Genomic DNA, 25,841 nt, shown 5'->3' on the forward strand with positions numbered 1-25,841 from the left:
ATATATGCAAAACCCATGAACACAGACAATGGTATGGTGAAGGCATGGAGGGGGCAAGGTGGAAGTGGGCTAGAAGGGGGTCAGTGGGGGAAAAGGGGACATCTGTAATACTTTCAACAATAAAGATAAATTTAAAAAAAGAAGCAAAGAAGGAAAAGAGCCATAAAACTGAAAACTTCGTAAAAATAGCATTGCCATATAGAATCCTCATCTGACCTCTTTCTAGCTAATTTGATGGTACTATTGAGAAAGATTATTCATATATAGACATTAATCATGTGCAATATTTTTCCTTTTAACTTAAAAACCAATATGTCTTTTATCTAGAGTCTTTTGTAGCTTAGAAATTTGAAGATAGGGTGAAACATGAATGTACTCCCATTCTTCATTACAGTTCACCTTTCTTTTCACACAAGGGATTTGATATCCATCACTTGGATTCTTTGGTTCCAATCAATAGGAGGATTTAGGACTTCAGTGCACATTTAAATGTACCGTTGAATGTATTCTAAGTATTCAAAGTATGTTATAGTTTAGACAAACTGTTTTACTTAAAATATCCACAAATAAATATCTGCCTAGCTAATGAATTTCTCCCCTCATTTTTGATGCACCCCTGGTACAAGGATCAGAGGCAGAGGAACAATAGGGATTAAGAAACTCCATATGTAATTTTTAGTGATTATCACCACAGAGTCTAATCACTCGAAACAGCAGACAGAATACAGGTAGATGTCATAAATATTTGATATGTGGATAAACATAAGAATAAACATAATAAATGAGTAAATTATATGGTACACTAGAAAATGCTAATTATTGTGTAAAATAGGATAAAGGAGGTTAATGGCAGGAACTGCAGGTTATAATATTAAATAGGATGGTCAGGTTAAGGCTCCCTGAGAAGATAAACTTTGAAGAAAGGTTTGATGGAGGGAATGGAGTTTTTCGAAGAAAAGTCCTACATCCAGAGTTTAACTATAAATAAATTTAGTTAATTTAAATACAACATACATTACATAATATGATATTAACATAATGTTTTCTGGTATAACCTTTAAGATTCACCATATTTGATTATTTCTAACTTGATATAATAAAACGAATATAGTGATTTACTATGTAAGACAGGAATCCTCTTTTATAATCTATACTTCTAAGATATAGGTTCATTTCAATAGATGTTTACAAAACATATATAATAAATACAAATTGTCTAACAGTGGAGTTCTTTAAAAACACATGAGCATATATCTCACACCTATGATTCTGTGTTCTCTGCCAAGAATAGACCAGCTAGGTAGTACATAAAGCTACAGTGCCTTCCTTGACCATAAGAATGCTTAAGTTCACACATATACACCATTTAAATATGAACTGATGGAATTGAAATAATTCTGAAAGTAAAAATTCTTATTTCTAATACTTTCTCTTTTATGCACACTTAGAGTAATAAGTAGTCTATTTAAAGTACCTGTCCAATAAAAATGGAAAATTCTTAATTCTATGTTTAATTTATTACTTCTTCTCCTGATACCTTAGAAGGCTGAGTTACAAAATAATTAAGAAGTCCGGGGATTGGATTTCTGCTCCACAATTTCCCAGCTGTGTTCTTGGCAATAACTAAACCTAATTGGGCCTATTTTCTCCACTGCTAAATGGAGGTTCATAACTCTCTGAGTTGTTGAATAAAATACTGTGTTCACAGAGATCGGCATATTATATTTATGCTTCTTTAATTACTTAACATTACAATAAATAACTAAATATAAACATCTGAAGACAAGTCCAAGGCTATATGTAATATTAGGTGTTATACTATTATAGTGATTTTTTTTTCTATCATGATGATTCTGAGAAAGGAAAGAGCTTTGTGACACTGTGTGCTGGGGGAGTTCTGGAAGTTGTTATAAAAGAGGGCAGAACATGAAATGGAACAGAAAGGAAGTGTAGGTCTTGGGATGGAAGAAGAAAAGTAGATGGTTGGTGAAGGAAACTAATGATTACGGTGGATATCAATGGGCAAGGGGTTCGTGTGAAAGGAACAGTATTGAAAGCACCTTCACTGCCCATTTTTTTGTCATAATCATGTAGTTCAGTTAGTGTAACTACACATGAGTACTTTCACTTGTTAATATATTCTTAAGATACATATCTCACTTCACATTTATTTATTAAAAGCTCATGAAAAATATTCTCCCCCTTCTAAGGAAAATATCTCCTTACAACTTATTTATTTAGCGAATACATAGTCGTCATAGGGCCTTCACCTATGCAGCCATGGTTACATGGCATGTTTGCAAAATGTATGCTCATACCAGAACTCTTTGGAATAATATTCACTACAGACCTCAGAATTTGGTTTGAATAAGAGAGTTTCTAAGCCAATGGTACCATCATATTTTATTATTAACATTACTTAGATATAACATACCTTAATAAAGTACACACATCTTAATTATATCCCCTGTGTCACTGCCACTCATGTCAAGAAGGCATTGTATTTCTTCCTGGTCAATCCACCTCCATCTTAATCCCCATAGAGGCAAACATTACTTTGACTTTTGTCTTTGAATATTAGTTTAGTTTGTTCTTGAACTTCATGTATATGGAATAATACAGTGTGCACTCTTTTGTGTCTGCTTCTTTCATCATCATTATGCCCATGAGAGTCATCTATATAGTTGTGTGTAACAGTAATTTCTTTTCATTGATTCTTTGTTTTTCTGTGTAGTAATCTATTACATGAATAGTAGAGGCCCGATGCGTGAAATTAGTGCAAGAGTAGGCCTTCCTCCCCCGGCTGCCGGCACCCGGGACCAGGCTTCCCTTGCAGAGGGAGGCCCCATCCACCCGCCGCAGCCCACTGCTCAGTGGCCTGGGCCTCCCTCTGTGGGGCAATGGCTGGGACTGACCAATCGCATTGCACCCGCCTTGGCTGGCCTGGCGCCAGTGGGTGTCATAGCGTGGTCTGGGATGGGCGTCCGGATGGATGGTCGCCCAGATGGTCGTTCGCTGTTCGCCATTTGGTTGATTTGCATATTACGCTTTTATTATATAGGATACCACAATCCATTCTACTGTTGATGAGCATGAATGGATTCCAATTTTATGCGATTATGAATAAAGCTCCTAGAACATTTTGTAACGGTATTAGGTGGATGCATGCACTCAGTTCTCTTGGGTATATATCTAGAAGTAGAATTGCTGGTTCATAGTGTACACGTGCATTTAGCTTTAGGAGATATTGCCAAACAGTTTTCAAAAGTGTTCATACTAATTTACACCCCACCAGCAATATATGAGAGTTTCAGTTCTACAATCTTGGTTTTCTTTTCAACATCTGGAGAGCTTTTTATTCTCAATACTAGAGACCCTGTGCACTGATTTGTGCCTAGGTGGGGTCCCTCAGCGTGGCCTGCGGAGATTGGGCCCAAACCGGCAGTCCAACGCAGCCTGCCGCTCCCACTCATCCCGGCCCCTGTTGCACCTGCCTCGGGCTTGTGCCCAGTCAGTCCTGATCGGGAGAGGCTCACGACACTGCAGCTGTGCTCGCCAGCCATGAGCCCTGCATCTGGTGCCCGTCCCAAGTGGGGTGGGAGGGCTGGAACACCATCAGCTCTCCCGGTGGGCTATGGGACGCCCTTGCTGGCCTGGGATCCAGATCCATCCCTCTGACATTTGCACGGGTTGTTGGGAGCCACCTGGCAGCCACTTTTATATCATTTCTTCCATTTTTTAAAATATATATTTTTATTGATTTCAGAGAGGAAGGGAGAGGGAGAGATAGAAACATAAATGATGAGAGAGAATCATTGATTGGCTGCCTCCTGCATGCCCCACACTGGAAATCGAGTTGGCAACCTAGGCATATGCCCTGACTGGGAATCAAACCCTGACCTCCTAGTTCAGTGGTCGGCAAACTCATTAGTCAACAGAGCCAAATATCAACAGTACAACGATTGAAATTTCTTTTGAGAGCCAAATTTTTTAAACTTAAACTTCTTCTAACGCCACTTCTTCAAAATAGACTTGCCCAGACCATGGTATTTTGTGGAAGAGCCACACTCAAGGGGCCAAAGAGCCTCATGTGGCTCACGAGCCGCAGTTTTCCGACCACTGTCCTAGTTCATAGGTCAATGCTCAACCACTGAGCCACGCCAGCCAGGCAGAGCCTCTAGGGAGGGGAATCAGCCATGGTGCCCGAGGCCTACTTCCAGGAGGCCAGCAGCGCTGTCGGGATCATGACGGCAGCACCAGTCCGTTGGTGCCTGGCCCATTCTCCAGAGATTGGACCTGTAGGACTACTGAGGGAGTAAGTGGCTGCCACCGGGCTGGTGGGCTGCTGGGACAGGTTGGTCAGCTGAGTGGCACTCCCACTGTGGGAGCACACTGACCACCGGGGAAGCTCCTGCATTGAGTGTCTGCCCCCTGGTGGTCAATGGGCGTCATAACGACCGGTTGACCAGTTGTTCAGTCGTTTGGTTGCTTAGGCTTTTATATATAGAGACTAGAGTCCCTCAGCCCAGCCTGCACCCTCTCCAATCTGGGACCCCTCGGGGGACATCCCTCTCACAATCTGGGACTGCTGGTTCCCAACCGCTCACCTGCCTGCCTGCCTGATTGCCCCTAACCACTTCTGCCTGCCAGCCTGATCACCCCCTAACCCTGCTGGCCCGATTGCCCCCAACTGCCCTCCCCTGCTGGCCTGATCACCCACAACTGCCCCCCCGCTGCTGGCCATCTTGTGGTGGCCATCTTGTGACCACATGGGGGTGGCCATCTTGTGTGAGGGTGTGATGGTCAATTGCATATTACCTCTTTATTATATAGGATAATACTTAAAATGTAATGAGATTATGACTTGATTAACTAAAGTATCAATTATTTTTTATAATTGCAATTCACATGACACTGTTTTTGAAAAGAACTTTTAAAAATGAAGTTTGGTTCAGTATACTTTGGTGAAAGTATATGAACAGAATAGAACTTTGGGTACTATCATATTCTCAGCTTAGATTGTTAATGGCATACAAAACCTAAATATGGCCTGTGAGATAACTGTTTCACTAAATTGTAGTCAAACTTTATTTTTAGGACTGACAATAAGAACTCCTCCCTCTCTCCCCCTTTCCTGTTTCTCTCCCCCATCTCTCTCATTTTCGCTCTCTTCCTCTCTCCCTTCATTTATGTCATCATTTTTACTTCATTTTGATGAGTGAAATAAAAAATTGATGGAATAAAGAAAAACAAAAGAGTGTTTTAAAATATACCTATGCAGAATTTCCAGTGAAATATGAATATTTCTGAAGTGCAAAATGGTACATAATCCAAAAATAATTTAAAATGTATTTTGTCCTTACATTTGGATAAGACTATAACTGATATTTAGAGACAATCTCCATACTAAGATTTAAAATGAAATTATAAAACCAAATTCTGAGTGTGACTCAAAAGGATTAAAGCATGATTCAAGAACCATTGGAAAGTGGTCCAGTTATCATGTCTTATTCCTCATCCTACTTGCTTAAAATACATCCACCCTTCCCACTCCTGTTCAAGTAAGGTCAAAATCACAGAGAAGATGTCCAGGATGACCACAGGTGGTCCCTAGGTCAGTATGCTCTTTGCTTCTTTATAAAGATACTTATTTCTGATTCTTTCTTTATCTAAGTTCCATGGAGAATCTGAATATTTTGGCTTAACATATATCTTACTGTATTATATGTGTAAAAGACAGTTAAAATACATATAAAGTAAGGCAAACAATTATAAGACTTGAAGCCTGGATGATGTCAATCTATTTCAAATCTTAAATAAGTAAATAGTTCAGCTCAGTAGCATAGCAAACCTAGTAAAAGTAAATGAAAGACAAAGTACACAATAAGCTAATGAATGCAGTCTGTCTCCTTCAATCACATCAAGAAGAATTTGGGACAGGAGTCAAGTGATTCAAGGAATTTGGGGAGGGGTTGAATTTTTGCTAATAAATTTGTATAGTATCTACCCTCAAAATTCTTTACATGAATTTCTCAACATTATCTTTTTTTAATAATGAATAATTCAGCTTTGTTGATGGTGTATAGTTAATTTTTGCAGTTTGCTATGAAAAAAACAAAAGAAAACCACATGAGTAATTTACATAAGTTTATTATTTGGGTGTTTAGTGATTGTTTTTTAACTCCTGGCCAGTTATTATTTGTCCCATAAATCAAGGAAGATTTAGAGTATGTTTCTTTCATTGATGATATTATGTTGAATTTATTTTCTCATGAAAATTTTTTAAAAAAATGAGATTTAGAGGCCTGTTGTTAAAATTTTCAAGGAATCAAGAAAGAATTCTAGAAGATTTTCAAATCCTTAAATGAATTATAGAGCCTCTTGGCCTTAAAAAAATAATAGCTTTAGTAGCTTTTGGAGCCATGCTTCTAATAATTAGTGCCATAAATTGAATTTGAAACTTACCATATTTTAATTAGTGGCCATTAAAGGCTCACCCTGCCTGAAGACTGGGACATTTTCTCTAACTCTCTCCTGCATGTTTCATAACTTTTTCAGGAATTAGGTTGAACCAAATGAAATGACCATTTTGTAGGTAAAGGGTAATAGAATTTCAGCATCATTCAGTTCATACTAATGCAGGGTAGGGCAAAAGTAGGTTTACAGTTGTTTGCATGGAAAAATACAATAATAAATGATAATAAAAGAATAAACTCTGTATTTTGCATACTCACCACTGTAACCCTACTTTTGGCTCTCCCCTGTATATATAATAAGGAAATCAATATAGAATACAAAGACATTTCTTGTGCTTCAACACTCCAATCATCGACTAATGTAATTTTCACATTCTCTTTTTTGAAAAATGTTTTTGAGGGCCAGTATTTTCAGCTCTGTTTTAGGTGCTTTGGAGATACCAGTGCACCAAACATGTAAAGATGACTTCCTTTGTGGAAATAGCACAGTGAGGCATGTGATAGTCAACATAATAGATAAAATGTGATATGATAGAAATTAGTAAGTGCTATGGAAAAAGGGGGAAATACAGCAGGGCTGTGGAAGGGACGTGGTTGTGCTTTTCATTGTAGTAGTCAGGAAAGCCTTGGTTGGGAAGATGATATGTGACCATGGAGGTAAGGAAGATAGACCTCCATTATTCATTCCTAAAGGGTTTAAAGAGTGATATGCAAACACACAGACCAATATGTTTGGGGAATGAACCCAAGCTCTTCCAAAAGAGCCACTAGAGTAAGCTAACGAAATTTGGGGTCATAGTTAAATAGGATTCTCATAGATCAGGATCTGAGATGAAGTAGATATAACAGAGGCAGAGACATAGTGTCTCAGCAAAGTGAGAAAACGAAGTGTGAAGTTGGTTTCTGTTTACTTTTGTGTTCCCTCCACTATCATTGAAGTTCCTTGAGGAGGAAATTTTGTTTCCCTTTATCCCAATTCCTAGAAACTCTCAAGTGTCTAAAATATATGACGGTGGGTCATCAAAATTGGGAAAATGAGCTGATGAGTGGTGCTAAGCCAAGTCTAGAATACTATCAAAGAGAAGAAGGGTAAGAAAAGACTGCAGTTTAGGCTCAAGCATAAATATGAAAAATCTAACAAGTCATGAAAGTCAATTATCTGTCATCTTGTATTCTTAGGATATAAGATACTTAAAGGCAGGAATTTTACTTACCACGTTAAGCTTATTCTATGATGGACATGCTAAAGTACTAGTTCCTCACTAACAAATGAGGGATATAAGGAAAAGAATATACCAACACATTCTTATTGAATGAACCAGGTATCCCCAAAAGTTAAATGGCTCCCAAAGAGTATTAAATATTTTTGGAAGCTGTGCTATTTTCTTCAGACTGACCAGAACCAGTATGTGTGCTTTATGAGATCTTAATAAAATGTGATTCATGTTTCAAGAAATGACACTCTTGTGCATCTTTTTTGGTTGCTCAGAAGTGAGCAACAGCCCTCGCAGGTTTGGCTCAGTGGATAGAAAGTCCACTTGTAGTCCAAAGGGTCCTGGGTTCGATTCCAATCAAGGGCATGTACCTCAATTGCAGGCTCCTCTCTGGTCCGGGCCCTGATCGGGGTGTGTACAGAAGGCAACCAATTGATGTGTTTCTCTCACATTGATATTTCTCTCTGTCTTTCCTTCTCTCTTCCAATCTCTCTAAAAATCAATGGAAAAATATCATTGGTTGAGGATTAAAAAAAATAGAAAGATGTGAGTAACAAATGACAGTATATTAGAACAAGCCATTTGATTTGAAAAATAACCTTAGTGTCCAAAATCACTGAAGAAAAATAGACATTTAACAAAATTATATACTTGTATTTAAAGGAACACTTTTCGTAGGGGAAGAATATCCTAACCAGCATAGAGGATTCACTGAAATCTGAAATCTTTTGTAATTATTACTGAGGGTAATTAGATATTTTTAATGTGATTTATTTATTTTATTTGGGAGCAGAGAACAGTAGTGGTGGTAGCAACTCTGTATTTTAAACATCAAAAAGGCAATATGGCCCGACCTGTAGATGAGTTCACCTAAAAGCAATGAGTCATAAGAACTGAATATTGACAGGAACACTTAGGAAAGGAAATAAAAACATCAAGATAAAAATTCTAGTCACAATTTTTACTGAGTAATTTAGGAATATTTTAACAAGTATTGCATCCCCCCAGTGGTTATTTTGAGTTATATTATTATTATTATTTTAATTTTACTTGGGCTTCCAATTTTCTGGCTTTATTATTTTGGGTAATCCCAAGAAGGTTCACATTGTTTATAACTAGAAGGAACCTTGTGAGGCCAACTCAATTCAAGTGTTCAATTTCCCTTTTAAAAATTTTATTAAATATATTGGGGTAAGATAGGTTAACAAAAGTATATAGGTTTCAAGTATACAGTTCTATAATGCATCTTCTGTGTATTGCATTGTGTGTGTACCACCCAAAGTCAAGTCTCCTTCTGTCACCATATATTTGACTCCCTTTATCCTCTTCTACCTCCCTACCCCCTTTTCTCCCAGGATAACCACCATACTGTTGTCCGTGTCTGTGAGTTTTTGTTTGTTTGTTGCTTTCAGCTTTATTTTCCACATGTGAGTGACATCATATGGTTCTTGAATTTCTCTCTGACTTACTTTGCTTAGCATGATATTCTCAAGATTCATCCATGTTGTCGCAAATGGGCAGTATTTCATCTTTTCTGATTCGATTGCTCAATTTCATGCTTGCAGGGAGAATGATGCCAGGGATGATAAAATTCCTACAATATAATCATTAAGTTCAAGTTCAACAAGATAGGTTCACAGAAGGGCAATTATGCTTGATTCATCTGATTGCCAGACTGGAAATGAAAGGACAGTGGTGACATAATCACCCCACATTCTTCAGACCTCATTACAGCACAGATATTAAGCAAAACTAGTTCTGCTTAAGCTAATAAAAGAAGCATTACAAAATCAAACACAAAAGATGTTTCTAGAATCTGTTTTGCTTACAAACAGAATGGGAGATAGCATGGAAAGAAAGTCACTCAAGAAGAAAAGGAGGGGGCCTGAGTCAGGAAACTGGGATGGTGTCTCTGTTGGATCTCTACTCAGCTCTGTGACCTTGGTCAGACCCCCTGGGCCTCAGCTTTCTCACCTCTGAAACAAAGGGTGTGGAACAGGCTGAGGGATGTTCATGAATTCAGGATAGACAGAGGCATGGAGTAGCAGGATCTATCTCATACAGAAGAACCATAATTTGTATAATTATGGAAGCAAAATTAGCTAGTGATAAAAAATGCAGAAGAAAGATGGCTAATGGGGAATGCAAATTGATCGTAATGCATTCAAAATGTATAAATCTGAGACAATTCTTTCCAGAAGGAAAAGAATGAAGCATATCAAAGGTCTCTAAATTTCCTCCTCTATAGTCTTTTTCTCTTTTATCTATCATCACCTTATTTTTCTCTATACTCTCTGTTTCCAGTAACCATGGTGATGCACCCTCCCAACAACCTTCTTCACAGCCGGCTGTTTTGGTACACATTGAATTTGCTTTATTCACTGATGCAGGGAGCTAGCAATGCTGCAAAAATTAATTAATTTATTAACATTTTTTTCATTCCTTTTGTCCAAGAAGTAAACGTGGAGAATTATTCCACACTTAACCACCCTACATAAGGGGCACTGTAAAATAGGGATATTCAACTGTTAATTTCACTTGCTAACATAAAAGGGATACTGATTATGCCAGATTCAATTCCCTGCCTTGGCCTCAGGGACTGTAAAGTCCCAGGATTCAAGCTGGTTGCCAGCTCCTTTTGCTTTTGTGTATAAATGGAATAAAATGGATTGCCCACAGAAATCACAGGTCAGCCTTGGTTTCCCAATACTCTGGTGTTTTTTTCTGCATTCTCCCTTGTAAGGAAGACATTTCCAAGCGCACAATTATCACAGTTACAAGGGGACTGATTTTTTCATAGGAAAATATACATGTGTATGCATTTTTCTAATGAGCATGGTTATTTATTTTGGAATATAAATAAGCAATATGCGATCCTCAGTTTTAAAATATTTTAATTATCTGTCAATGACAAAACATCAAAGAATCTCTGTTGTCATTGATGCAGATAATAAAAATTCCCATAAACTGTCATTAAGTTACATCCAGTTTGTGGAGCCTAACTTATTTGTAATCCTGTTTGCCTGAAAACTGTATGCTTAAGCAGTGTGTGTGTGTGTGTGTGTGTGTGTGTGTGTGTGTGTGTGTGTTAATAACACAAAGGAGACCAGATGATGACATTCATAGGCTTATAGACTCGACTCCGGGGGACACACTTGGATGGAGGCAATTAAAATGCCTGTCAGGCATTTGGTACCAGCAGCCCCTATGGCAAACCACTGAATCATAAGCCAGGGCTGCACCTTATTGTCAGTGAATGATGGCGGAGCTGGGTTGTCATCATTCTCGAAAATTCTGAGGCGAGTGAGCGTTCTCTCTCTCTCCTGCTCGCCTTATTTTCCTTTTCGCCACTGCGGGGACGTTTTCTAATTTGCAGCTCCCCTTTCCCTGACACACACACACACACACACACACAGACAGGAGCTGGTGGCTTGCAGACTGCAGTGTGTCTGGAGCTAGAGAGCCAGAGCCAGCGTGTGGAGATGATGCTCAGGGAGAAGGATTCCGCAGCCATCCTCAGAGGCTAGACTGGGTGGTATCGCGCCATACACGCTGGTAATGGTCTGGGGTGTTTATATTTTAAATTTTGTTTTATTTCTCATCTGTTTTCCAAAGAATCTGCTTTATGTGATGTCAGAGTAAAATGCTTTAAAATTCATTACCGAGCTTTGTAAAAATTCAAGTGCTGCATTGTTTGTACTACAGATCTCAAGACAGACTTATTGTCTGGATGTAAAGAATGCATTTGCTTACTGGTGAGTTATAATTTTCCATATTTAGTTAACAAATCTATATATGTGTTTTTTTCCTCTTTTGTTTTGTTTCAGTAGATTCTTCAGTTTGTTGTCTGTAACCGAGGAAGCATTGATTGGGAACCACTCATTCAGAAAATTAAAAGGTACCACATGTTTCGTTTATATGTTTAAATGAGGGAAAATCAAGGAGGAATTGGAATGTTTTTATTTGAAGTAATCTCTCTGTGCCTGGTCTTTTATCCTTATGTTGATCATTGTCTAGAGCATGTATGATTTCCTAGGGAGAATGCCATTTCCCAAGGCTGTTTTATGATTAGATATCTAAAGAATTGTGTCTTTTGCCTGTGTTGCAAGTTATTTACAGATATTAGTATGTGACTTATTGTTGGATTTTTATCACTATAATGGCTAAAATATGCAAAGTTCTTTATCTTACTGGAAGTGCAATAATTTGAATTTAAGAGAAATAGACTGATTTTATTTGAGGAAATCTTGCTAAGAAGTGATTTTTCTTTAAGTGGCTAAATGAAATGGCTGTTCTTTCCCAAGTAGAATGGGTGCTAGAGATGAAAGCCTAGGAATGACTCAGTATCGTTGGGTTTTGTGAATAAAAGATTGTAATTTATTCACGGATGGTTTAGCAACAGATATATTAAAAAACGGAGGTTGTTAGGTATTAAAAGAACTGATTTTACATACACTATATTTGGCATTGACAGCATGAGACAGTAATCCTTTATCTTGCCATGAAAGCAGTTGAATCCATTGATCGATCTCGGGCCTTATGCCTTACAGGAAAAATATTAATTTTCAAATTCAGCATCAGGATACATACAGATCCGAGATTACAAGTACAGGTATTACCTTTTCTTTAATTTCTTAAGGTGATCTTTGACTTTAACTTATACTCATGTCAATAAAATCTTTATTTGTAATTTGGCTTTAAAAAAATGGAAGACATTTTCTACCTTGATGAGAAGACAGTCAATAACGTCATTAAAGCCTTTCCTTGGCATTCACATAGTATTTTCCCTCAGACTATGGCCCAAAATATTTTACGCAGTAAGGTTGTTTTTTTTTTTTTCTCTATACTTTAAAAATGGCTAACGTTCAACTACTGATCCTGAAATACTAGAAGTATGTGAGTATTTACCTGTGAGCATGAATATTTGTAGCAGTTGAAGGACAGGAGACTAATGCATTGTCCTTCTTTAATTTTCTCTGCAATGTGTAATTATGAGAACCTTAATTTATTCATTCCACAAACAGGAAGAGCCTTGCTTCTGTGGGTGGTTATTGTGGGAGAGGGGGAAGGGGCAGATGTCTCTGTCACCACCCTTCCAGAGTGTAGGCAGCATCATAAAATATTTTTGCACAAGAGAATGAATTCGTTAAAATAAATCACTGTGCTCTAAAAAAGGGAAATTGCATTATTTCAGATATTGAACAAAATTTAATAGACTAGCCTGTTTGGTTCATCTCATGTATTCAGAGATAGATGAAATATATTGCACTTTTTCTTCAGAAATTACTCAGGAATCATGTATGAAATCCCCAAATAGGACATGCTATTCCTCCTGAATATTGTTAAAATCCTTGGGATCATACTTTCTTGTTAGGTTTCACTCACAGTAAGTGAAAACATTTTATATTCGGTGAAAAAAACAACCCTCTATTTGGTATTTTCCCATCTAACTAAATCCATACAGTATATATTTCATATGAGAATCTGTTTCCTAATTTTCAGACTCATTTAGGAAATTATTATATTAATTTTGAACTCTGGGGTATTTACATGAATTGGAAAGGATGAAATTACTATTTATCCACCAAAAAGAAGTCTTCACTATATTGTCAAGAAGACCTGGAACTAGAGAAGTGGCATATTTATTACCTTACCAAGAGCATCTTGGTCCCTAAATTTTCTAGCACCATTTAAAAATTCATCTAGGTGTTGATATATTTTGTGTAATAAACCAGAGTTCATTCAAATAGTCTCTTACATTGTCAAATCACAGTAGAATTTGACTACTGGATTCTAAAAGAGTTGGGGATCTGTAGCATGGTTTTTCTAACCAACATCTGGGCATTAGTTTTACTATTAAATTCCTTTACTGATTTTTCACTGTACCTTCAGCTCATAGCATAATACCTTGACCACAGTAGTTAAATAACTACTGATTTAATTATTTGATGGATAAATAAATTTGCTGGGAAAAATCTACATTTTTCCTCATTACTTTTCTGTTCTTGTTTTTCATATGGTTACGCACTGTAGTATATTTTTTTTAATTACCTAAAATATTCATAATAAATCCCTAATTTATGGTAATTAATTGGATAATACCAGGTACAAAAGCAGCCAAACCATGTCTGAAAATGTCTCAGGCTCCATAGAAAAGGATTTTTCTGGTTTGAGGTTAAGATGGAAAGAATTTTTTAAATGTCCCTTTCACTTTCATCAGCTAGGGGGAAAGATGCCAAACTGCAGCATGAGTTTTGCTTTATGGACACTTCCTAAATATTCCCAGGCTTGACATTGTTTATTACTCCTCATGACTTCAGCCAAGATTCTGCTGCAGCACAGGAGTGAGGCCCTCCCCGCTCTCTCTTTGTAAATGCAACACTAGGAATGATGTCATAGTCTTCCTGAACACCTTCTTGTTCATTATGGACTAGTTCAGTATGACATCATTTTATACATACATATTTAAGGAATCTATAAAGAAACTTCTAGAATCATTATAGCTTTAGAGTAATTGTTCTTGTTGTCCTTTATCTCTATTAATAAAACCATAGTTTTTTTTGTTGACTATGTGCCAGATAATATTCTAAGCCCTTAACACATGTTGTCTCATTTTAACTCTCACTACAATCTTGGGAAGTGGGTATGGTCTCCATTTTGCAAATGAATGAACTGAGACTCCGGTCAGACGATCAACACAAGTCTGACCCAAAGTCCTTCATATTAACCACAACATACTACATTTTTTTCCAGTAAATTTTTGGCTCATAGTGATTGTTTTAATGTTTTATTTGTGCACATGGTTTATATGTTGCTGCAAGAAGGTTAAAATAGCATGCTTGTAGATTCTTGTTTTTATATACATAATGTAGAAGTAAATAATCTTCAATACATTATAATATTCAAGCTCTGATATAGTGTATATTGTATATTTTAATATATATTTCTATTTGACCTAAGGAACTTTATTCTTTAAGGAGTAATATCAGGAAGTTTTAAAATAAATGAATTAATAAAGCATTTCCTATGTCATTACAATGAAGTTGCATTACTGAATTACATAATCTATATGAAAAAAATTAGCCAGAGAATTCTTTTGCTAAATAGCATAACAGATACCATGTCATGCAAAGTTTTTTTTTTAATTTAACTAATGACAGAAGTTTCAAATGGCCAAAATAATAAAAAAGCAGGGAACAGTATCATGAACAGTTAAAATAACACATCTAACCTTAAGTAAAACTTACTAACCAAGGGCACTAACAATTACACAAATATATGTTAACATGTTCTACTTGCAAAGGAGTATATACAACAAAACGCTTTTGGAGCTCAATGGGTCCAGCAGAATAAGTCAAGGAAGCAGTTCCAATGCTCACTGGTAATGTAAGAGACACATGAATAATTTCTTAAGGGACTTCATTGCATGGCAGGATTACTAACAATTGAGAAGGGACTCAACAGGAAACACATCATGGAGGATGAGTCTGTTGAGATGGAACAAGAATGAATAGAAGTATTCAGGGAGAGATAATGCATGGAGGAGCTCCAGGAAGAACAAATATTAGCAAAGGAACCAAAGGAAGTGAACATGCTTGGCAGACATCAACTAAATTAATTTGTATTCTAGAGTGCAGGCAGAAGGGGAATCTTAGTAGATAAGGATGGAAAGGTACAGGAATACAATTAGGTTGTACCATATGAAATGGATAATCTTCTACCCTTTTGAACTACAAAATAAAATAAAAATTTTAATATATATTTATTATTGATTTCAGAGAGGAAGGGAGAGGGAGAAAGATAGAAACATCAATGATGAGAGTGAATCATTGATTGGCTGCCACCTTCATGCCCCCTACCGGGATCGAGTTCACAACCTGGGCATGTGCCCTTGACAGGAATCGAACCCAGGACCCTTCAGTCCACAGGCTGATGCTCTATCCACTGAGCCAAACAGTTAGGGTGCAAAATAATAATTTAATTCAGTTCAATCTAATACATTGGAAAGGGCTCTTAAATGCCAAGTTAAGGAGGTTTTGTTTAATCTCTATTCAATGGAAAGCCATTGAGTGTATATTGAATAAGAGACCATTATAATCTCAACTGCTTTTCCCGATGACTTTTTACATATAGCTGTGTGAGATAAATTAGAGTTGTGTGTGAGAGCATGTTGAAAGCTGTCATAGGATAATTCAGGAAAAAATGAAGGCTCAAAGAGGGCGTTGATGGTGGGTATAAAAAAAGAGGCCATGGCAATGAGAGATTTTTTTTTGCTTAAATTTATATACAGAGAATAGCCAGTTATTGACTAGTAGGAGGAATGAATAGAAGAAGGACTCAATGGTGACTCTAAGGTTTGAATTTGATAACTGGAAACATGAAAGGAGAAAGGTAGCTAAAAGCTACTTGAGGAAAGAAGCCTTCCTTTATTTTTATTGCATCCTGCTCTCCAGCAGACTGCCTAGTACACAGTAAAAAGTCAATACATGCTGACTGAATTAGTGGGGCAAATTCATGCCCTTTTCCTGCCCTCATGGAACTTTCCCTCTAGAGGAGGGAATAATCAGTGGGTAAACAAATTAAATTAAAAGATGACTCAGGCAGCTGTGCAGAGAACAGATGATAAAGGGGTAAGAATAGATGCTGGGAGATAAGCTTTTGCAAACCTTACAGCAGAGAGGAATCAAATGAGATTAAAATACAGATTCAGAACCAGTAGATGTGAGGACAGGCCTGAGATTCTTTAACAAGCTCCCAGGTGATGTTGGTGTTGCCGGACTGTGGACCAGGCTTTGATTAGAGTTTGGAAGGCAAATGTCCAGACAAGGAAAATTAGGAGTGATTGGAGAAGTCATTATGAGCAAGTTTCATTCTTTCTGTCCATGTTCATTGCTTATTTTTCCATATAAAGCATTCTTGTGGCTCAGATTTGGGGATGCGATTGCACAAAATCCTTTCTGTGCCCGTTTCTTAACTCTCATTCTGTTGCCTGCCTCATTATTTCTTTGGACTTCTCACCTCCTCTCTGCCTGGATGTTCAGCATAGTATTGGCCTGCTAACTTCTCTGGCCCTAAGCTCCTGACATCTCTCATGTTCCTCTTTCTTTAGTAGCGAAGCTTCTGGGTTTCCTCATCCTATCTTCTGGCCACTCACATCTTACACAAGCTTTTGGAGACTCCACTTAAGGCCTTAGGGAACTTTTGAGGATAGTCTCCGATTTAAGAAATGCATTTTCTCCAACAGAATAATTTCTTTTTTGGAGGACTGTTTTGGTTGATGGCAGCACCTTCATGCTTCTGAAGGAAGAATGATGATTAGGATGTTCAGGGGGGCTATGTTCACAAAAAGCTTGGATAGATTCTGTCTGGCAGGGGTGTTGTCTTTCTGCCTCCACTGCTAGGCTCTAAATATCAGTGCTCCTTTGTAGCTACAGGAACATGGGAGCATTTACTGGTTTGATTCCTCCCACACCACACTTTGCCGCTGTAAAATATCTAAGAAAATAAGAAATTCAGTAAATATGGCTCATTCATCCATCAAGGAAAACAGCTTACGTGCATATGAAACATCTGTGATGTCCTTATACTTATCAATATTTATCCTTTTTTTAAAGGGCTGGTTCTATCTCTAGGTCTAGATCTCTGTACCTGGGCACTGTCATTTTGTAATTTGGTGTTTATTTAAACAGCCAAGTAGGCATGAGCAGTGTCATGAGGAACTTTAAATTAAAAATTCTAGTGAGCCCTAACCGGTTTGGCTCAGTGAATAGAGCGTCGGCCTGCAGACTGAAGGGTCCCGGGTTCAATTCCGGTCAAGGGCATGTACCTTGGTTGCGGGCACATCCCCAGTAGGGGGCGTGCAGGAGGCAGCTGATCGATGTTTCTCTCCCATTGATGTTTCTAACTCTCTATCCCTCTCCCTTCCTCTCTGTAAAAAATCAATAAAACATATTTTTAAAAAAATTCTAGTGAAATATCAAATTTGTTTTCATATGAACAGAGGTCAACTTAAGTTGATAACCACATTTCTTCAAGGAGAGCATTCAGGAAATGCCCTTAAGGAGAGAAATCATGTCATAGACATCTTAGTACTTCCTATGCTGTCTACATAGAAAATGCCCTTGATACATATGCCAAATTGAAGCTAAGACAATGAATGGTGTGTGTGTGTGTGTGTGTGTGTGTGTGTGTGTGTGTGTGTAACTCTAGTCTTTCTGCAATGGACAGTGCTAGTCTTTGCATTGTCAAACTGAAATGGTTAAAATTTCCAGAATTTGGATACCATGTCTATGCCCTTTAGCCATTTGTTCAATCATTAAGTCTTAGAGTAGCACAAGATAATTTCTGGCAGAAATTCTCCCTCTCTCTCAAAAAAATTGTCTAAATCAATTCTATTTTTTGTGGATTTCATTTGGGTCTGCCTCGGATGGTTTGAATTAACCTGTCTTCGGATTCTCTCCTGGTGTTAATGACTCTGGATTATGACCATTTAAAGCAGCCAAAAGTACCTTGATCCACATCTGGCAGCTGTTAAAACAAAGCTACTCGACTGAACACATTAGAACCAAAATATATTTCTTCACATTGTGTAAGAATTTAGGAAATGGTATTTCTTTCCAGGAAGATCTTATGTTTTATTTCCGAGGTTAACAATGTTTATATTTAATTTCCTTTAAATTTTTTTCTTGCTTACTGTAAGGCTTTCTTGTGGTAAGATTTCATAGTTGTGTGAACAGGATAAGATACAGAGGCATTAAGGATTCTCTTCACACAATGCCTAAGAGCAATTGGTTAGCATGATTTTGAGTATATTGCAGTGAATTTGTGATATTCTGGAATTAAAAACACACATAAATAGACTGCCTATATTTTTAATAGTGGGGACAGAAAGCCCTAAAATTACTGACTTTACAAGATCACATATGTACTTGAGATCTAACAATGAAAAAACAAATTGAAATTTCTGTTTAGAACTCATGGTCCTGTGAAACTCATATATCTTTGGTCAGAATGTTGTACTTTACCTCTACAATTTGGTGGCTAGTCCAGTGCGTCACAGGGAAATAATAAAAGTAATATGTAGCTTAATGTGTGCATGCAGTTCAGTTCTGCATTGTATATTATACTCACAAAACGACTCAGGTTGTGGACTTTGGATTATAAAATTGTTGGAATAATGAAACCATTTAGAATTCGAGAAAAATAAAGAATTCTGTACCACTTTTTAAGTCATAGAATGCGTTTTGTAGTTCATGACATCCCAAAGCTCACAACAATCCCTGGAATAGAATGGCAGCTCTTGTTGTTCATTACAGATGACAAAACTGAAGTTAGAAGATGGCAAATGACCTTCCTAAGTCACCCCACTAGAAAAGTGGTAAACCTGGGGTTCGTATGCTTGTTCTGACCCAAAGCCTTTACTTTGAACTACCATACAATCAAACAGATAAGTGAATATATTGTCCTAAGTCTGGACTATTTTAATAATGCACTTTATTGCTAAAGTAAAGAAGCAATTCCAAGGTAGCCATGATCTTCACTAAATGGATTGCCCAGCTAGCCCCCAAGACTCCTGTGTCTAGAGTCCTAGAATAGTGTGGTCTGGAGCTCAGTCATATACTAGTAAAAATAACAGTTACTACTGAAATGGTGCAATATGAAAAGGAGATAAGCTAGATACATCACAGAAAATGTAATCTTAACTGGCTTAAAAGCATTGGATGGAGGGATAGATTAATAATAAGAATCCATTGCTTAGTTATAAGTTTCACACAATTTTAAGCAAGTGGTAAATAATTCAGCAAGAAACCAGGATAGCAAAGAAAATTATTCTAGCTGTAGAAAATCAGGTTTTTGGAGAAACGTTTTTAAAAGCAGGCATTGTGATTTACCTGTAAGAACTTATTAAGAAGAACTTCGAGCTGTAAGCTGTGAATCCCAGTGCTGATCTCGGATGTAGATGGAAGGGTAGCATAGGAAAGAAAATAGCCACCTCAGAGGTCACTGAGTAGAGTCAGGATGAGGTTAGGGTTTCAGTGCAGACACCCATAGGAATGGGTCCCCTGAGGTCATTCTCGTGGTGGTCCACCTCTTCTTCAAATTCTCCTTTCCACCACCCTCATCCAGGCTCTCATTATAACATGCCAGGGTTGCAGAAGTGCTTTTATCTCGTTTCCCTGCCCTGATCACCATCACCCCATTAATCTCCCAAAGTGTAACCTTCTTCTTTGTTATTTCCATTTTTCTCCCCTCAGTGATTCTCATTTACTCTCTTAAGCTGTGCTGGTCAATAAATATGGCAGGACCTAGCTCTATGCAACTCTTTTAAGTTTAAATTTTTTAAAACAAAAAATAATTAATATTTCATTTTCTTAATTTTACTAGCCACATTTTAAGGGCTCCATAGCCATATTCTTTTCATAGAACATTACATACTATGCTATAGTATATTTCCATCATCACAATGCTTTATTTTTTAAAATATGTTTTTTATTGATTTTTAGAGAGAGAGGAAGGGAGAGGGAGAGCTAGAAACATCAATGATTGGCTGATACACTGGGGATCGAGCCCACAACCTGGGCATGTGCCCTGACTGGGAATTGAACTGTGACCTCCTGGTTCATAGGTCGATGCTCAACCACTAAGCCATGCCAGCTGGGCCATAATCACAGTGTTTTAAAGGGGAGTGACATTCTGGAGCAGAATCAGCCTCCTCACCCAAGCATTCAAGGATACACAGACTTCTTATCCCTTGCTAACCCTTGGCACAAGCTCTCCACTCCACAGGCTTCTCTGCTGCTCTTCCTCATCATCATTACTAAAATTAAAATAAAAATAATAATAGCTCGCATTTATTTCATGCATATCATGTGCCAAGTAGCTAAATTTTCTCACATGCTTGTTTAAAAAGAAAGAAGGTCAAGGAGGAGGAAGATAAAACCCTGCAAAATAGTTTTTTATTCCCATTTCATAGAAGAGGAGATGAGGTTGAGTGAAGTATATTTAACAAAGATAAATAGCTAATAATTGGTGGTGCTCGAAGTAAAAGCTAGGTCTGCCTGGCCCCAAACTAAGCCCTATACCAGTTATTCTTAACCAGGAGCAATCTGCTCCCTCTACCAGGGGTCTTTTGGAAATGTCTGGAGACATTTTGATTGTGTTTCTGTTGTTCAGCTGCTGTTTTTTATTTTATTTTATTGTGGGTTGTTGTTTTATTATAAATGAAAAACTAGGCTGACGATTATAGATAGCTGTTCTAAGTTTTCTCTGCGATGTGCAGATCTGTGTGCCCCTCACGGTGACCACAGGTCTGGGAATTGGCAGTCTCAGGAAGCAGCCATCCAGAGGAGCATGGAGATGCAACCAACAAGTGAGCAGGTTAGGATGCTCACAATTCCACAATGGGTTTCATTCTGCACCCATTTACCTAGACTAGACCAGGTTTCAAAACTGATCACCAGCTTTCAGTAAAGACTAGTCTTTGTTTTCACCCTTGAGGGCAAATCTTCTCCTGTCAGCCGAAAATATAGTAGCAAGGGAGACAAAGAAGAGAGGGTCCCCATTCTGAATACTTCTGAGTGAATTGCTCTGATATCGGTCCTCCACTCCCCTTGGACTCTACTTGAAGACTCTAAGTTTGGAGTTTCTCCAGGTTTCTTTGCTATTCAATGATGTACTTCTACCAGCAGTTTCCTTCATTTTTTTCCCTCTTTCTGTCTCAGCCCATCTGCATTCTGACTTCTAGAATGGTTTCAGTATTCTTGTTAGGTCATTCTTTTCCAACATTTAAAAAAAATCGTTTTAATGATAATTTAGGAAAAGAATTATGTATAACTCTTCCATTAATTTTCTTCACTATGATTTTCAATAACATCAATATCAATATATGTTTGCATTGCATTCTTTTGCACTAATTATATTGTTCTACCTCTACTATTTATTAGCTAGCTGGAAAAATTACTTCTTTGTCCTCTGCCCTCTTTTTATGTAAAATACAGATAATAACCGATTTTCTGTTGAGATGAACATATGAATGCATGTGGTAAGCTAAAAACATAGACTATAAATGTAAGCTATCATTACATATAAGATGAGAGTAACAAAGTAAACCTGGAGATAAGCCTTAGTACCATCATGTCTCACTGTTACTGGTGAAAGTGAGGTAGCCCCCTCCCCACTGGGTCCTGGGAGTTGGGTCCTTATGATATCTTGAGAAAAAGAATTTTCTGAAGCAGGCACAGGAGGATGAGTGTTTTTTACTTGTGTGGAATTACATCCCTGCATTTGTAAAGTCCCATTTCCCTTAATCCAGTCCTGGAAGATGTGCAGCTGGGGATCCAGTAGAGCTAGAAGCAAAGTCAGTGTCCAGAGTTTCCATTCCATGTTGGAACTGGGTCCAGTTTAGCGTTTGGCTAGTTGCAGTCCATTAGTCCATTATGTGTGGGGTCCACATGGCGGTGAGCGATGTGGGCAAATACAGGAGAGCAGGAGCATGAGAGCCCCTGGGAAACCGGCAGTTAAGTGCACCATGCCAAGAGGCAAGAGCGTGAAGCAAGAGAGCAAACTCCTTTGTTTAAGAGTTAAGTATCTCAACTCTTCCTGCACTTGCAGTGGCCATGCCTACTCCGGCCAATGATCTGTTCCCAGATATAACCGACAGACAAGTACCTTCCCTATTTCACCCAGGTTTAACGGGGTGTGCATCTAAACTGTAGCTTCCTGGCAGAGCTGCACAAATGACTATAATATTTGACCTTCCCTTGCTCCTTTCTAGTTATTAATAACTAGGTTAACTTACAGTGGTATCACAACCAGAATGGTACATTTTCATCAGGGATGAACATCGGCACATCTCAATTACCCAACATACATAGTTTACCTTAGGGTTCAGTCGTGGTGTACATTCAATGGGCTTGGCAAATGTATAGCAACATACATCTATCAGTATATATCATGCAGATTATTCATCTCTCATCTCCCACAAATATTTACTTTTCTTGTGATCATATACTACACTTTAATTTCAGGTTTGTTTGTTTTTTATAGAATTCTAAATTACTATTTGGGAACACATTCTAGAAAATATGAAGTCTTTTAGAAAAATAAATTTTAAATAACAGTCTCTATTTATAAAGCTATTTATTACAATTGCCTTTATCCCAATGAAGCAGGAATGTCTGGAGGCTATGGCCATTATTGCCTTTTGTAAGCAGAATGTCTGGCATATCATGGCATTTAACAAATGCTGGGTTATAATGTAGTGGAATAAGTGCATTCTTTGAAGTTAGATACCCTTGGGTTCAAATCTAGTTTCTGGCCCCCATCCATTGTGAGAAATTAGGAATTTATCATGCCTTAGTTGTACAAAATAGGAATGATAAGATCAGCCTCATTAGGATATTGTGGGAGTTAATGAAGATAATTTACATAGCAGAAGCTCTATAATTGGTGATGATTATTTTGACTTTCCAAGTTTCTATTTCTCCACCCCCTTCTTTAATAGTTAAGATAGGTGTTCAGTTCTTTATGTTGTTTTGAAGCTGAGTAATATACTAGTAAGTTTAATAAAGATAAAGCCTAACACTAAATAAATGGTAGGTAAGAACTATAAAGGAAGTATTGAAGAACCCACACAATTTGTTTATTGTGTCCCTTTCTTCTTTAATGCCCACTCCATCCCAACCCTCCTCATACACACCCCACACAGAAATTAACAAACATTGACAGGTGAAAAGCAGCAAGACAAAAGATACAATTGTGTTGAATCACCCAAGGTCACCAGAAAGACGTGGAAATTATTTACATTCTAAATTACACCACCTGGGGCCACTGTGCTCTCTGGAGAGAAACTGGCTAGGGGAGATGTTAAGAGTTCAGCTGTCTCCCAAGAGGCTTATCTGCAATGCAGATTTTCCTGAGCTTTTCTTATCTCTTTCTGCCTCCAGAGAAGCCAGCTGCTCTCAGTCCTTCCAGCTGGCCTAATAAGATTTGTAGCGTCCACCACCAGAACATATTACAGATAGAGATTTTTTCCCTCCCAACTTCTATCAAAACCCCCACCTTGGCCTCCCTTAGTTGTCAGGATGGAGCCTTTTGTAAACTCACTGGATCAGAATCCCAGCACTTTGAAGAGCCTGTGCAAATAGGAAGACAAATACAGAAATAAGCCCTAAACTTCTACTAGTGTTCATTATTAATACCCACTACCAATAAAGGTACGTATTCACTCTGGGAATCTCTTTTAATGAACTCATAGAACAGGAACTAGCTCTCCTGACAACTGAAAAAGATCACGAAGACTGAGATTCTCGGAAGAACCATAGTGCATTCTGAGCACTCCAAAACTGGACTCACTCTCTGATGGGGTTTTTATAAACGTGAAGAGCTACTACCTATGGGGCTTGGTGTCACTTCTCTAAAGTTATCATTACCCTTGGAAATTCACTACCAAACCTTAAAATGGCTTCATAACTTGCCCTATTTTCTGGAAGTAGGAAGCAACTGGCGAGAGATACTCTGGTGACCACATCTCTCTGAGAGCCCTTGGAGAGAGGGAGGCTAATGATTCCAGCAGACATCTCAAGTTCAGAAATCGGTGGCTTGACCTGGATGCATTTGCAACAGAAACCGATTAACCTTAAAAATCAAAGAAAGCCATGATGTCCTGAAGGAAGATGACCACTGGCTATGCATAATCATTCCCTCATGCAACTCCAACTAGGAGTTACACTGCTTTCCAGTGTGGGGACAATAACAGTTGGTTGAATAGAATTCTCTGTTCAAACAGACATGAAGTCAAGAAGTGTCTGGGAAAAATACACCCCTTGGTTTATTTAGGGCTAAAGTACAATGTGGAAACTACAATATGGCATGGTTATCTCTCTCTCTTTTTTTTTTTTTTTTTTTACTTAACATGTTGCCCATGGCAAATGCTTAAGAAGACCATGACATTAATTGATAATCAACAGAGAGAGCTCATCACCTCCAATGTGTCTTTGTAGTTTTTGTCTCATTAGATGTGGAAACTTAAAAGCTGGCCTTAGTACAAACAATTGACTGGATGTACAGGTACACTATCCTGCCAAATGATGTAGACGAGGGAACAGGCTCAGAGTAAACATTTAATGGTGCATTTTCAAAGCTTTTCTGCTTTGGTGCGCAGCTCCTTTGGCTCAGTGTTAATAGATATGGGGGGCGGAGGGGAGGAGAGTTAGCCCCACTCTTTAATCCCTATTTAAGCTCTTCTTATCTCTTTGTATCCTCCACCTTTGGCCACATAATAGGATAGCCACAGTTTTGCATGTTTATCACAGAATCTCAGTATTTGGAATAAATAGAATGCTATAGGAGAACCCTTCTTTTTAGTAAACTGTCCTGATCTTTCCATCAGTGGAACGACCCACGCTTGCTGTTATTGATTTCAACGTTGACCTAACCGTCTAAGGGCTGTGTGTGCTCAGGTGGCAAAAACACAGATTTAGAAAAGTTTGTATAACGTCAAGGTGAAGCCCCAGATGTCCTGCTTTTCTGGCAGAGGAATGTGTACTTGCCTGGGGGGACGTGTTACACATTCCAGGGAGCTAAGGGTTCTGCTTTGCTGAGCTGTGGCAGGTCCCGTGGCTGCTGGAGGATTTTGTTTTTCATACTGTGTGCATTCACTCAATTACACTAATTTACCTCTGAGATTCCCTGATCTGTCCAGCATTAAGGCGAGGTACCAAAAAGAGGCTGTAGAGAACGAGCAAGATGCACAGACTTTTAGAATGACTGCATTTGCTTCATCATAGATTCAATTTAGTATTCCTGGCCGGCGCTGAGGTATTCATTCAGTTTGTGCCCAGTGAGTGCCCTTGAAACAAGAACACTGCACAAATCCCTCTCTTAATCTGTCCTAATCAAGATGAGCTACTTTGGGAGTTTGGCCGTTGAGTTAACAAAAATGACTGTCATACAGGGAGTTCAGCGCTGTATCTACATAATCATAACTTGCAGCAAACAGATTTCTGCTCCTGATCTTAAGAATCTTACCAATATTCATTTTAATGATACATTTGTTCTCTGGTATAAACATCAGCCATTAAAATATAATTGGAAGTAAGAAAAGGGAGATCTTCCTACGTGTGATGGACTATCTTGCTTTGTCTTGGAAGCT

General features: G+C 38.0%; 1 protein-coding gene across 18 annotated transcripts in view; it reads left to right on the forward strand.

Annotated features, from left to right (window-relative positions):
- Positions 1-25,841, forward strand: part of MAP2 (microtubule associated protein 2) — a 238,807-nt gene that overhangs the window by 113,128 nt on the left and 99,838 nt on the right. For 5 of the 18 annotated variants that reach the window (XM_080667398.1, XM_080667404.1, XM_080667391.1 and 2 more), the window contains exon 3: positions 11,521-11,588. The gene's annotated coding sequence lies outside the window, so the exon portion shown is untranslated. Of the gene's footprint in view, positions 1-10,814; positions 11,246-11,517; positions 11,589-25,841 lie in introns of those variants that run through there. The other 13 variants (XM_080667388.1, XM_080667389.1, XM_080667405.1 and 10 more) reach the window with 8 other exon arrangements.

This window comes from Plecotus auritus, assembly GCF_963455305.1.
Source record: "Plecotus auritus genome assembly, chromosome: 5".
Taxonomy (NCBI): Eukaryota; Metazoa; Chordata; class Mammalia; order Chiroptera; family Vespertilionidae; genus Plecotus; species Plecotus auritus.